At 43.0% G+C, this 14395-nt stretch overlaps 1 protein-coding gene across 4 annotated transcripts in view; it reads right to left on the bottom strand.

Annotated features, from left to right (window-relative positions):
- Positions 1 to 13168, bottom strand: part of TANC1 (tetratricopeptide repeat, ankyrin repeat and coiled-coil containing 1) — a 60161-nt gene extending 46993 nt beyond the window's left edge. For 3 of the 4 annotated variants that reach the window (XM_015634146.1, XM_015634148.1, XM_015634149.1), the window contains exon 1: positions 13071 to 13168. The gene's annotated coding sequence lies outside the window, so the exon portion shown is untranslated. The remainder of the gene's footprint in view (positions 1 to 13070) is intronic. The other variant, XM_015634152.3, reaches the window with a different exon arrangement.
- Between the last annotated feature and the right edge of the window lie 1227 nt (positions 13169 to 14395).

Raw genomic sequence — 14395 nt, 5'->3', positions numbered from 1 at the left:
GAATACAGATAAGGGTTAATGAGAGACCATATAAAAGGAATTGAGGACAATTCCATCCTAGATTTTCTCTTCTTGGAATTGAGGCCAATTTCCCTACTGTGCAAAGAGTTCTTAAAGGATTTATTCCAACACAGAACAGAACTGGTACACAAGATGGTTGCTTATTCAGATGCCTACTACCTGGAAATAAAGTCTAGTTCTTTCCTTTTCCCCTATAAAATGAAATGCAAAAATGAAAGATAAGCACTTCCAAAGCAACTGACCTTTTGCTATGTGAGTTATGCACAGAGAGAGAGCTAATCCTAAGGGCTGCAACAGCAAAGCAATAGCAGGACTCTTGGTTTGCAAGCTGAAAGGTGTAGAAAATAAGCTGTATTCTGAAGTAATGCAAAAGCCACCACCTTGGATCCAGTACAACATTATTCCAGAGCGTGCAGGTGAACGCTGAGGGAATGAACCAGCTTAGAAATACTACAGACTGTGTTACTTAAAAAATAAAAAAAACAAACCCAAAAGATATACCAAAGTTATCTGCACCTACTGTGATGCTTATTGATGTAGATCCAAAAGCATTTCAGCCTCAGGTAAAGTATTTCTTCATACCCATCGCTCACACCTCAGGAACACCAATTAAAGCGAATGGCAATAGTGTGCATTTGTAATTTCTCATCCCTTGAACCAGGCACAAGGTATTAGATCTTGTTTTGTTTTAAAGATAACTGTTTTAATAGGATATTTTCCAGTAATGCTGGCACACCATCTCTCTAAGTACACTGCACTTCCTCTCTCTTCACAGCTCAACTGAAGTAGAATCACTCCCTGACTCAGACTTCAGGAACCCTTTCAGCTACGGCAATTGCTTCACTTTGGTAAACTCCAGTTTACATTTTCTTAATTCCAATTTTTAAATTCTGCCATGAAATCACTTGTTTGTAGTTTTTTTAAAGATTTGAAAACTATCATTCCCCTTTTAAAATGGGTATTAGATGTGGACTTGTTATCCCAGAGTGCTAATAATAATAACACCCAACAGAACCCTTCTGCTTGTCGAATTGAAGACCCTGTCAGCTGCTGACAAGGGTGGATTCCCAACTGACACCAAGAGCATTTTCAAACATGCTGTCCTCATACCAGTTCAACTGTTTGTCTTCAGATGCAGAAGACATTCCATACAACTCCTTCCTGCTCAGAGCATGACGGGAATGGGCAGAAAGACCCTTGATCCAAGAATTTATAATGATCAGCTTTTTTATGAACAACTCCAATATATTGTCAGCTTTATAAAACACAAGTCTTAGGCACATGGAAAGAGTCAGGAGCACAGGCATATGCTGCAGTTCATTTCTCAACCTTTATAAGCTAAGTACTTCATTACCTGAAAACCAGAGATGGAAAAATCCCTCCACATTTTCACCCAGCCTGCAACTCTATCCTTAAAACTCAACGACTTCCTTGCATGGGAATGTTTTCAATGTAAAGCTGCTACTGAAGATGCCAACATCAGGAACAAGATGATTCACAGCTCTTGTTCCACCTCCCTTACCCTTCTGAGAGGGTTATTTTCAAAAATCTACCCACAGGAGTTCATCACCACTGCAGAGGTCAAATAAACTAATCCCACATGGCAGGTGAGCACCTGAGCTAATGCCCATGAACTCTGACATTCACGCTCTTTGCATTACTGCCCACAGCTGTGTTCAAGCTTCCATATTTAGATCCTGAAAAGCAGTTAGCACTTTTTTGCAAAGAAATAAAGGGGAGAACATCTTAGTCTACTATCTGCACAGAAATACTTACGGATTTGCCACCTTTCAGGATGAGACTTAAACACATACTTCAAATAAGCTGTATTTTTAAAGTGTATTTTGCATTTTTGAATCCAAAGATTTAAACATTTCAATCCCAAAATCCTCAGCTTCAAAAGAAAACTTCATTTAGTCAGAACTGCTTTCACTGCCTACAAACACATTCGGCGTGTCATTCTATGTGTCACACAGAAAAGTTCCAACAATTCCCTTTCCTGGTAAATTCAAAGTCCTTTAGCTGAACTTCAGATTTCAAACAAGAGGATTATACTGCAAAAAACAATACTTAAAGGAGCGAGGTATTACTCATACAACAAATCAAGAGAGTAAAAATAAAAAAATCCTTTAAAATGACTACATTTTGGGCCATCAATACCTAGCATTTTGTAATAAACAGAGGGCACATCCCCACATATGAGACTACTAATTCATGAATGGACATTTGAAGAGTGTGTTTATTTTTTTTAAAGATACAACTTCCAGTGAGATATATTTGTGTTATGATAATTCAAATCCATGAATGAAAATGATAAGGCATAATACTGGAGAGGTCTGTCCCTGACCCTTTGTCCCTACATCTAAGTAGAAAGTGGCATATATAATGTTTCCAACAGGCTATATTTAGCCAGACCCACTAATGTTATTAATGAAATATTTTTATATAATAATGTAAACAATTATGGTCTTTACCCTTTGTAGATGTTTCTCATGCAGAAAGATCAATACAGGTACAAATATAGATACAAAACTAACAAGCTGTAGTACATTAGCATAATTTGCTCTTCACTCAATCATCTAGTTATTATTAAACTTACCTACAAGATACTCCACATTTTCTCCCTCTCATCTGACCCAGTGAGAACTATGCAGCATTTTAAAAGGAAACTGCGAAACAACAGCAAGGTTTCCAGTTTGCTGTTCACTTCTGAAGTGGAATTATGCCCTGAAGCACTATTAAAATACAGTAAGAGGTGAAAGACGAGGAAGTGTGAGAAAAGCCTCATTATCATGTTAGCTGTAAGAATGTGCTTTTGCAGTAGTTTATTTCCCACCAGTCTGGGTCTAGATTTCATTTCCCAGATGCCACAGATGTAACTATTCTGACCTGCAATCACCCAGTTTTCTGCTACGTTACTCTTACCAAATTGCTGATTATTTTGGCCAGTGTCCCTGAGGGCTGCCAACTCAGGGGAAAAGCTGGTTGCTTCACTTGACTGCTGTCCAGAAATCTTGGGTAGGTGCCAGACACTGCAAAAATGACTCTTTATCACCATTTCAGAGATTACTGCTCCCCAGCTACTTGTTACTACCCTGAAGCACTGAGGAAACTGATCTTCACTGAGAGCAGATGGAGAGCCCTCACAAGCCAGAACTACTCACTCCAAGGATCAAAAGCCCTTGCTTGAACCAACCCTCATGCAGATGGAGAATCCCAGTGCAATCACCTGTCTGGCTGCACTGGGAAAGAAAAGCAGCAGCTGTCAACACAACCTGAAAATATTATCTGTTCACAGCTTTTTCTTGTATGAAAAATATCTGACCACAGCAGAAGTGTTTTAGACTTTTTATTCCTATTCTTCTGGGACCCTCCAGAGAACACACCGAGACTACAACCATCTACATTTTCTAGAGTTTTCCCTTTCTTCAGTTCTTACAGAACAAAATGTAAACAAACTAATCCCAACAAAGCCCCAAACCAGGTCAGTATTATGCCCAGGACACAAGAGGTGACTTTTTTCATCATCACAGCTACTTTGCAGGTTTTCAATGAATCTAGTACACCTGAGATATCTATTTTTTTAAAGAAACATCGACAAATACAGACAGTTGTACTTCCTTGAATGAAAGGAAGTTTATTTGTTTTAGCTCCTTATCATATCTAGTTACAAATTTCCTATATTTTTCATCCTTCTTATCAGGTATTTTCAGGATTTTCCTCTCTACTTTTTCATGGAATTTTCTTCCTGTTTTACTAATAACTTCCTCCTGACACTACAGATCTCTGTTTAAACATGGACTAGAACATGCACCTGTATTTGGTGTCAATCTTTTCTCCCCCATGTCAGCTACCCTTAGAAATTCTGGGACAGCATGTTTTGTATAAACCCTAATTATAAAATACCTGATCTGGAAATGTCTGGGAATCACAGCCACTCACTTTTTCTATAAATCAAATGCAGAGCTCCATCCATCATCTGTACACAAACAACATATTACTCCCTGCTTCATAGGCAGAGATGAACATATTTATTACTAAGTAAACACTTTTGAAGGTTTTCATGTGGCTTATAAAATATACTGCTCTGATGTCAAGTTGTTGTTGATGTTTTCTTTCTTGGGATAACTATCATTACCTTTAGTTACGAGAGGTAGAGTGGTGTGTGTAACAACAGCTTGCGATATCCAAAGTGACAGAAAGGAAATATTAGGACTCATTAAGACTTCTTTCATTAGGGCAGAGTCACAGAATGGCTGAGGTTGGTAAGGACCTCTGGAAGTCATCTGGTCCAGCCCCTTGGTCAGGCCAAGTCACACAAGAAAATCTTGGAAACCTCTATCAAAAATGCAAAGCAAAATTACTTCCTTCAGAGAACATAACTGTCTAAATGGGTCCCTGCGCTGGTTTTGGACTAGACAGTTAATAACAGTTAATGTAATGTGACAGTACCTCCAGCAACCCTCCTCCTCCTAAAAAAAATAACAGAAAAGCAAGTGCTAAGTGACCCTAAAATATGGGAGCAGGAACACAAGGAACACAAAGCTCAAACATACTGGACTGTCCAGGGCACACCAGCACAATTGCACAACTACACACACACAAAAAGAAAGGGTATATATCTTTGTAGACAAAATAAATTTGCAAACTTTGGAACCAAACATTAGCACTTTTGAGGATGCCTAAAGAACAGACATTTAAGTCACATAATCCAGAAAGTATGTTTGGTATCTATATATATACTGCCTCTTCAACCTCAGAGCACCTCAGAACATAGGCCAGCTCACAGCAGCCTGCAGGAGGGGGATCAATCTTATTTCCATCTCACCTAGGAGGAGCAAAGCCCCGTTTTCTCAAGGTCCGTGGAGCCTTCACAAGATGGCCAGTGGGGCCAGCCCCGTGCTCCTGCTGCAGCGTGTGCCTGATGTGACCCACCTTCTCTGTGCTTACACAGGAGATGACATAGGAAAAAAGAAGGATCTCATAGCAGGTACAGAAGGAAGAAAAGCCACTCCCCTGAATCACAACAGTTAGATTAGCTTGGCTGTTTCCTGATTGGAAATGAGGCAAAACAAAAATCTTACTCTCCCTGCTTTCCACTGCAGATCCTGGGATGCTGCCTTTTTCTGTCTCCTGTGAAATGTAAACCTTTCATTTTTAATTACCTGCTTGTGTTATTCTATGGACTGGACTCAGGCATTCTTCTGCAGTAGTGTTTCCACTACAGGGAAACACTCTAACATCCATGTTTTCCCAACTCCGTTTCCCCTGAAGCACTTTTCATTTGAAGGTACACTGCAGTCACACTGAAAGACCTTGTTACAGCACTAATATCAGCTGTTTGCACGTTCCTGACAGGTGGCACCTGCCCCATTGAGATCACTCACAGGGCCTCCCCCAGCCCCAGCCTGGCATGTGTGGGCTCTCTACACACACAGACCCCAAACCAGGCAGATCATGCACATCAACTAGACACTTTTAGACAGGCTTTAGGTGTAACTCTTTGTCAGCCACTGCAGAGCTCAAATTAAGAACAAGAACATGGAATACCCAGAGCATCCCAAAGTTCACTCAAGAAAAATTAAAGGCTTGTCTATACAAGGGGGAAAGTGCCTCACATTCACATCCTCCCCCATCCTGCAGTAACTCCCTGGTGTAGACAAGATCCTACATGCTCTTGCCAAAAATATGAAATACCCAGCAAGCCCACGTTTATTAAAATTTTACAGTTGTCCTGTTGTTTTCAGTAATTAAATAACCAAACACCACTAAAGCTTCTAACTCAGACGCCAGAAAGCATTCCTTCCGTAGGCAAGTGTCCAAAATAAATAAATTTAAATCCTCACAACCAGAATTTGACTACTAGTGGAATACAAATTTTTATACTTAAAAAAAAGTAATTATTCATTAAAATCTTAAGTCTGTGTAAATCCTTCCAGGTTTGCCAAGACACTATATACGCTACCTGCTCCTGAGATGCCTACAAGCCCGCTGTACATCCCACGAGTTGAGCACACTGATACACAAAGAGAAGAGATGCAACACCAACAAGAACTCACTCAGCTCAAAATCCTGCCAACAGAAGAAAAACTGCAAAGAAACAAAATTCAATTTTCTCCTGGGGAAGGCTGAGAATTGAAGAAAGGAAGCTCAGTCAAGGCTCGCTTGAGAAGAAAAGCACCTGTTTTTCCTATTAGCAGAGATGATGAAAACAGGTAGAAAATAAACTTGTTCCCACCAGATTGCAGGACAGTGTGAGATTCCTCAGATGCCAGTGAGGCAGAAGCCTGGGATGTACAAAAGCAGCTTTCTGGAGAAGCCCAGATCTCCACAGACCCAAGGCAGTTCTGGTGGCACACACTGCACACAGAGTGCAAGAGCCTTGGGGGAACCTTCTGCACATGCATGGGAGCAGCAAACAGAGAAAAAAGTCCTCTCTGACATGCCATTCGGCATTCTTCTGGTGCAGACTTTTACAGAGCTTTGAACTCCAGCAGAACAAAATCATTTAATGCCACTTTAGTTCTCCTTTCTGTATTGTCTATTAAGGACAAAGTGCAACATTTTTGGTCAGTGAAAAAGCCTAACAGTAAATCTGTTATCCCTCAGACTTTCAAACTATGCCCAGCACTTCAAAATGAGTGTAGAACACTTTATAAGCTGCTGCTATCAATCACTGGGTGACTTATTGCAAACTCGTAGAAAATATGTGGCGACATACTACAGTGGCACAAAGAATGGCATAGACAGAAAATACATAAACAAAAACATACATACCAGAGCTCTGTATTCCTAGAGTTTTGAATATATCAGTACCACTGAATTCTGAAACTGCACAACAGATTAGTACATGATGCTAGAAGACACAATGTTCTTATACTCCATTCTACCTTTGCCAAAAATAATAATTTATCTGAGAGTAAAGCAAAGTTTTCCCTTCATGTCTTGTCATATTGTCTCTTAACTTTTTAAAGTAATTTTTGCACGAGCACAAACATTCTGTATCAGTAGTTGGGAAGTGCTGAAAATCTTATATTACCATGCTTACACTTTGTGGTAGCAATATTCCTCTTCAAACTTTCAATTGCTGGAAAATTTTCTAGAAAAATCCAGGAACTCAGTCATTACTAATACAAAAAAAAATCCCTTCACCTCAATGGTATTTAGCCCAGTGCAAAACAGACCTTGAAGCATATTAACTAAATAATCAACTGAACTCAAAGGCCTTTCTGGTGTAAAATACAAAACCAGTCTCCCTCTAAAACTCACACTAAGAATATTTTGTGTTTTATCGTTCTTGTTCAAAAGCAACAACAAAAAAACCCAAAAAACAAAAAACCCCACACAACACAGAAAAAGAATCAAACGCAACCCACACATTAAAGTCTCTACCAACTTCCACCTCATTTCAATTTCAAAAAGCAAAGGTCATATTGTGCTTCTGTTTACTCTTGGATATTGTTCAAATACTTAATTGTTAAAATATGGTGAGAAATGTAGATCCCGAGGAAGGGACATCTGCAAAGATAGAAATGGATTAGATTAATTGTAAATGACTGAAAAAAGCACAATCTTTACACTACACAAATTCTAGTACTTTTCCAGATAAAACAAAGCTGAAGCAGATAAAATCTGAGCTGCCTTTTCAGCAATTAAACACCTCTGCTGTTTTAAGAGTGGTTTGGTTTTAACTTAAAACTACCAGCTTTTGACAAGTTAAGACATATTTAATACTTAACATAGTGAAATTCCATCAGAACCTAACACAGTATTTAAATATGTAAAACCATTGTGACCTACCCAAAGGTCCCCAGGCCTGACTACATCGTGGAGCCACAGAGTTCAGATTTTCACACAAACAAACACACATCAAAAACCTCCTGTCAGGGCGTTTCCTGTGTGCTAACAAGTTCCAGCTTCTCTCCTGGTGGAGCTAAATTTAAGCAAGACTAAGATCGAGCCTTAAAAAAAAAAAACAACAAAAAAACCAAAAAAACAAAAAGCCCCAAAAAACTCACAAACAATAAACAAAAAAACCCCACTAACAAAAAGAAACAACACAAAAAAACAACCTACAACATATACACAACTTCAGTGTAGTGCAGCAAATGTTTTACAGAACCCTTTGGTCTTAAAGCAGTTAATTATCAAATATGCAGCAAACAAGCAGCAGCCCCTCACCCTCTCATCCTACACATTTCTGACAATGCACTTCAAGGGCTCCGAGGCACAGGTGACAGCAGCTCACCTGTTCAGCAGCCAGAGAGCTCCACAGGGCAGGCAGAGGCTCCACCACGGCCAAGGTGCCAGCCCATCGCAGTGACAGCACTCACCACAGCCCGCACCAAGACAAAAAGGCTCCTTACAAAGTCTTCAGCTTTGCTGCAAACATGCTAACTCCTGAATATTTTAATCACAGATTTGTCTGAGCTCGATACGGGCACATGCAGGTAGGAAGGTAAGAAACAGCTCAGGAACAAGGAACGCCAGCAGTGGGACTCCTGCCTGCTGTACGTGTCCTGTGTGCCTCTGGCTTGTGCTGAGCCGCCCTCGGGACCACCCTGGGCCCCGACAGCTGTGACACCCCGGTGCCAGGCGGGACGTGCACCACTGCCAGCTGGGACCCCTCCTTCATGGCCTAATTCTGATACTAGGCATCTTTTCTGAAAAACAAAAAGGTGATAAATTCCACTAACACTTGGTTCACTATTCAGGGGGAAATTCTGCTGCAGAGCAAAATGAGTGCAAACAGGTCTACTGTAGGCTGTGGAGTTTTTTTCTCTCTTAACACCACCCTGTGTTATAGAAATCTAAAACATGGAGGAAATTTGTCTTTAATCATAATTCAAAAGTTCTAACTTGCAGCACCGTGAATTAAGGGCAGCTCAGAAAAAACACTCAGATATTCAAAACACAGATCTGTAACTTTGTGTGCATTTTATCCATTGTATATATTTATTATGTAGTTACAGTATTTAAGATCACTAGAACTCTAAGCTGCATGTAGTTTTCCAATTTCCTACACATCTAGATTAGGCTGAATTCCCTAATGTACATGAGGATGAGCTAGATGACTTCAGGACCGGCTGCATTCCCAAAATTATTTTGGCCATTCAGACTGCAAAAGTGCCCGAGAAGTGCTTCCCAAAGTGTGCCTCACCAAGTCAGTCACCTCACCAGCACCGCAAACCATAACCCCTGCAGCTGTTGGCACAGGGTATTTACAGAAAAAATACAGGCATGTCAGATAGGCATAATTCAGCGAGCAGTGCCACCACCTTCAACAGCATCAAGACTCTAAAGGCAGCTCTTGATCTGAGCACAGGCATTTAAATTTCTGTAAGGGCTGTGCCAGAACTCGCTGCTGCCATCACTGAACACCACTTCTGCAGCCCAGCAAGAACCGCAGGCTGAGGGGTTACACCACCCATGAGGCTGAGAGCAAACCATTCTCTGCCAGCACCCAAGGACTTGTCCCATGGGACAAGATACCAGCGAGGCACCTCCCATCTGCCAAACTGGCTGATCTGCACAGCTGTTCACTCTAAAAGCCAGTAGAACTTCTGCTTCCAAACTGGCACCCTCATTAGAAATCAATATTCCACATAGAGAGGAAAAAATACACAAAATACTAAATTGTATAGTATACTTCAGGAAACAAAGCCCACATCCCAGCAGCGCTCCCAAGTCATGCAGCAGAGAAATAACTCTCACAGGTACAGCTGCGTGGCCCTTGGCTCCCACACTAATGAACATCCCTCAGGAACAAGAGACCTAGCACTGAAGCTAAGCTATTGCAACACTGAATATTCTAGAAACAAAGTACCTTCACAAATAAAGCCTATGACTTAGCAGGCCTCCTCTCGATGAGGGGGGAGCAAAAACAAAATTCCAGAAACACAGGAAGAGAAACAGGACTTTCAGAAATTAAAGTAATTACATGAACATGAACTAGAATGCATATACTTCAAGAAGCAAGAGTGGCAATGATGGATGAAAAAACACAGTGATGTCATCACTACACAGTGATGTATCACCTACACAGCACAGAAATCTGAAATCGCTATGCTGGATAAACCTCCAAAGGTTTATGAAGCTGAAAGACAGGGAGGGGGAGCAAGAGCACATTTTAGCTATGAAAGGAAACCAAAAGAGCCTTGTTTGACTGAAGCACAAACTGAGTGAAAGAAAACCTGTGCTCAAGTTCAGACTCTCCTACCCCTCAGTGAGGAAATGGACAGCACAGGAGACTCCAACATGTCTGTGGAGTGCCCAAACACAGCATACAGATCATCCATCCCCTGAGCTCTAGAGTTTTATGCTTAGAAAAATAATCTAGTCAATTAAGCATGCTGAAATAGCTTTACAGAACTTCTCAAGTACAATGAATACTGAAGGATTAATTCAGTCATGCTAAACAATGAATTTTAAAAGGAAAGGCTAGTAGGAGACAGCAGAGCAAACAGATATATTAACATTAGACCACACAACAGATATTCTGCATTAATGAACAACTGATCCCTTGATTTAGTTCCCTTCATGGTAAGATCAGAGAGGTTAAGGCTCCACAAAAACAAACTTATTAAAAAAAAAAAAAAAAAAAAAAAAAAAAAAAGAGGAACTTATCAAACTAAAGTTAAACATGAAACCAAATGCAGTGAGGATCATTAAATGTTTCTGAGGTTTCTGAGGTTCTCAGAGGCTCCTGGGGCTTCTTCAGTCTGGTGTTACATTATGCCTTTAACATTCAAAAGTCAGTTTTCTAACATTGGTGCTTCCTATACAGAAATATATTGTATATATATAATATATATATTATATATTATATGTATATATATATACACACATATAATACAATATTCCTATATTGTTAAGAAATTAGACCTTATACATTTGTTAGGCCATATGCTGAGATTTTTTTCTCCGCTGCCACAGCTTTGTGATAAAAAAACTCTCCAACCTCCACATCAAGTCTTGGGAGCTGAAAGCAACCAAAAGACATGAACTAACCCAGTTTTCTCAGACTTTCCCACATACAAAACCTAAAGCTGACCTTTCTCTGTTTTTCTGGAGAACATGAAGATCTAGCTCCTGACAGAGCCTGGAATACCACTTTTTAGTCAAAACAGCATCTCTGCAGATAAACCTTAATTTTAAAATCATGGATATAAATTACAATTTACAGATATTTATGGGTGCCATTACAAATAACTTACAGATCAGGCTGATGTTCTTATACTCACAAGAGTTTGAAAGCTTGCTAAATAATCTTTCACCTTCAAAGAAAGGTTTTATCTTGATGAGAGTTCAGCTTAAGGAAAACAAACACCTCTGCTAAGACTGCTCAGCTGCCTTCCAACATATAATTCAGATCACAGAGTTGCCATGGCATCAACTTCAGGACTGCGGTCATACACATAAAATGTCTTTTTCCTACAGACTCTTATGGGAAGCTGAGCAACTCTGGCCATGAACCAAATATGTTTTGGCTCTAAAGCAGATATAATTCATCACCATTTGGACATGCCAATGGTTAGTTACATTGACAAAGCAAGGCAACCAGCACTTCAGAGCATTCACATAAATGAAGCACTGAATACACTACCCGAGCAGCAGCAAAAAGAAACAGTACTTGTGTTTACCTTGCTCACTGGCACCATTTGATACTATATTACCGTTTTCCAATTAAACAGCACTTAAACAGTAGTTCAGAACAAATGGGAAAAGTTCATTTTTGGCCACTGTATATTAAACAACAGTGGGAGAAAATTTTCTAGGATCTAAGGTATCACACTTAATTCACTTATTCCCTGGTATTTTCAATTTTAAAGTATCAAGCTATTTTTAAGCAACAGCTATCAAAAATATGAGGCAACATAGGACTTCTGCATATACTGAATAATCCTGCAAAATTCTGAAGTAGGCTGAATGAGAAAAACATTTAAAATCCTCCAGACCAGTGAAGGAACCTCTTGCCAACTGTTTTTACACCCAGCAGTCACGGAAGCCCCAAGTAAACCTCCCACATCCTCAGCTGCTGGCTTTCCAAATGGTGCAGCAGCACTGGCTCCGTCAGAAACCACCGTGTGAGGCAGAGCAGGCGAGTGCCACTGCCACCCTGGCCCGGGGGGCTGCAGAGCAGGGACCACATTCTTCATCACACTCAAGCCCATCTAAACCTCCTTCTATCCCCCAGGGCTCACCCTCACACAAAGACGTCTCCAGTCACATTCTATTTCTTGAAACACTATTTCGGGACCCAGTCCCCTATTCAGCAATACGCATTATGAGGCTATGGCAAACAAGTGCTGAAAAATCAGGAAGCTTTACAACACACTGTTACTATACACTAGCAGTAACTCACATATTAAAACCGAATCAAGTTATCGTTTTATCATTTTATGCCTGAGATCCCAGCAGAACACCGGTGACCTCCAGGGCAGGCCCTTCTGTTCCAGCCGTCAAAACAAGGTCGCTGCCCATAGACCCGCACGTGTCGCGCAGCCCAGCCCCGCCTCTGCCCGCGCACGGCCGAGCCCGCACCCCGGCACGGCCCGGCCGTGTCTCTTCTCAGCGGTCCTTCCTTGCTCTCTAATACCAAAACCAAACAGCACCAAGAAACCAAGTTTTCCAGCAAGCAGCATTGTTTGGTGTTTTTTTCGCCCCAAATCTCTACCGGTAAAGGCAGGAAAACCGCCCCAGTCACCGAAACGTGACAGTGCGGGCCGGGGAGGCGGAAATCCCGCCGGGCCCCGCCCGGGCAGCGCCTCCCCCGGCTCGGCCCGGCCCCGGCCGCCCCGGGCCACTCACGGGCCATGGGCCACCCGCGCTGGCCCCGGGCCGCGCCCTGCCCGGGACCCTGCCCCGGCCCGGGCCCCGGCCCCGGCCCCAGCCCCGGCCCCGGCCCGTGCCTGCCCGACATGCCCGCACACGCTCCTCCGTCAGAAAGTTTTACCGGGGGCTCCACACCCGCCGACCCCGCGCAGCCCCCGGCCCAGCCGGGCGCGGGGCGGAGGAGGGAAGGAGAGGAAGAGGCGGGGAGGTCTCACCCAGCGGCGGGCCCAGCCCCTCGCCTCAGGCTCCGCGCGCGGCCCAGCCCGGGCTGCTCCGGGCTCCTCCGGGCTGGGCAGGCGCGTCGGCGGGATGAGCTCACGGGAGGGGCGGCGGCAGCGCCCGCCCCCCGCGGGACGGGCCGGGGCGGAGCGGGGCCGGGCTGCAGCGCGGGGTGAGACCGAGCACGGCAGTGCCCTGTCGGCCGGGCCGAGGTCCCGCTCCACGAGCATCGGCCGTAGAGCCCCGCAGAGCCCGGCCCGGGGCCGTGTGCTGCTCGGAGCGCCCCGCCATCCGTGCGCTCTGCCCGGCTGAACTCTGCTCCTGAGAGCCCACACGCACAGCTCGGGACTGGGGGCTCCTGCCCCGAGCCCCGCACTGGAGGCCATCCACTTCCACCAAAGCAGTCTTCCATCAGGAATATGAAAGTAATCGCATCGGAGCTTATGAAAGCTAGGCACGGCAAAAGATGAGTGGAATATAAATAATATAAATACATAAATAATAACGACAGATCTGGAACAGATTGCCCAGAGGGGTTGTGGAGTCTCTCTCCACAGGTGGTTGTATTCAAGAACCGTCTGGATACAATCCTGTACCATGTGCTCTGGGAGGACCCTGCTTGAGCAGGGAGATTGGACCAGATGACCCAACGTGGTCGCTTTCAAACAGACCCATTCTATGAGTCTGTGAAGATCTCAGACTGATCCAAGTTACTTTCTGAAACGGACCACGCAAGGCACTTCAGACAGCCAGATTAGAAACGCCAGGTGTAAGAACAAGGAGTGTGGCCCTGTCCAGAACACAGAAAAAAACCAAACTGCGTCCTGGAAAGCAGCACCTTTGAAAGGGCTCGGGGTTGCCGTGGCAAAGTCACACAACATCAATGCTGCTGGCCCAAAAGAAGCCAGTGGGTTCTTTACCTGTTCAAAGGAGGGATCAGCAAGCACGTGTAGAGGTGAATACTGAATACAGCACTGAATACAGCAGTGAACACCATTCCCAGTCTATCCGTCCATATTTCCCAAGATACTGAAGAATGAGAGACTGCAGACGACATCCACAAAACCCATTGGAAGGCTGAAGATTATGCCAGGCAGCAAGAACGTTAAAATATTTAGCTCTTCAAAAAGACAGCTCAGATGGCAGTTTATGAGAAAAATCCCGAGGTACTGGTAATTTTACTCTAGGGCACCCACAGTAACCCCAATGAGCTGTACAAAAGTAGCCACCAAAGAGCATTATCTCTGGCTGGGAATGTCACACGTAGATAGATAACTGTATTACATCAATGGGCTTAGCACTGAAGTGCCTGGTAGTTTTA

This window comes from Parus major, chromosome 7, assembly GCF_001522545.3.
Source record: "Parus major isolate Abel chromosome 7, Parus_major1.1, whole genome shotgun sequence".
NCBI lineage: Eukaryota > Metazoa > Chordata > Aves > Passeriformes > Paridae > Parus > Parus major.
Note: the sequence above shows the minus strand (reverse complement) of the source record. Positions and strands in the feature narration are given on the sequence as shown.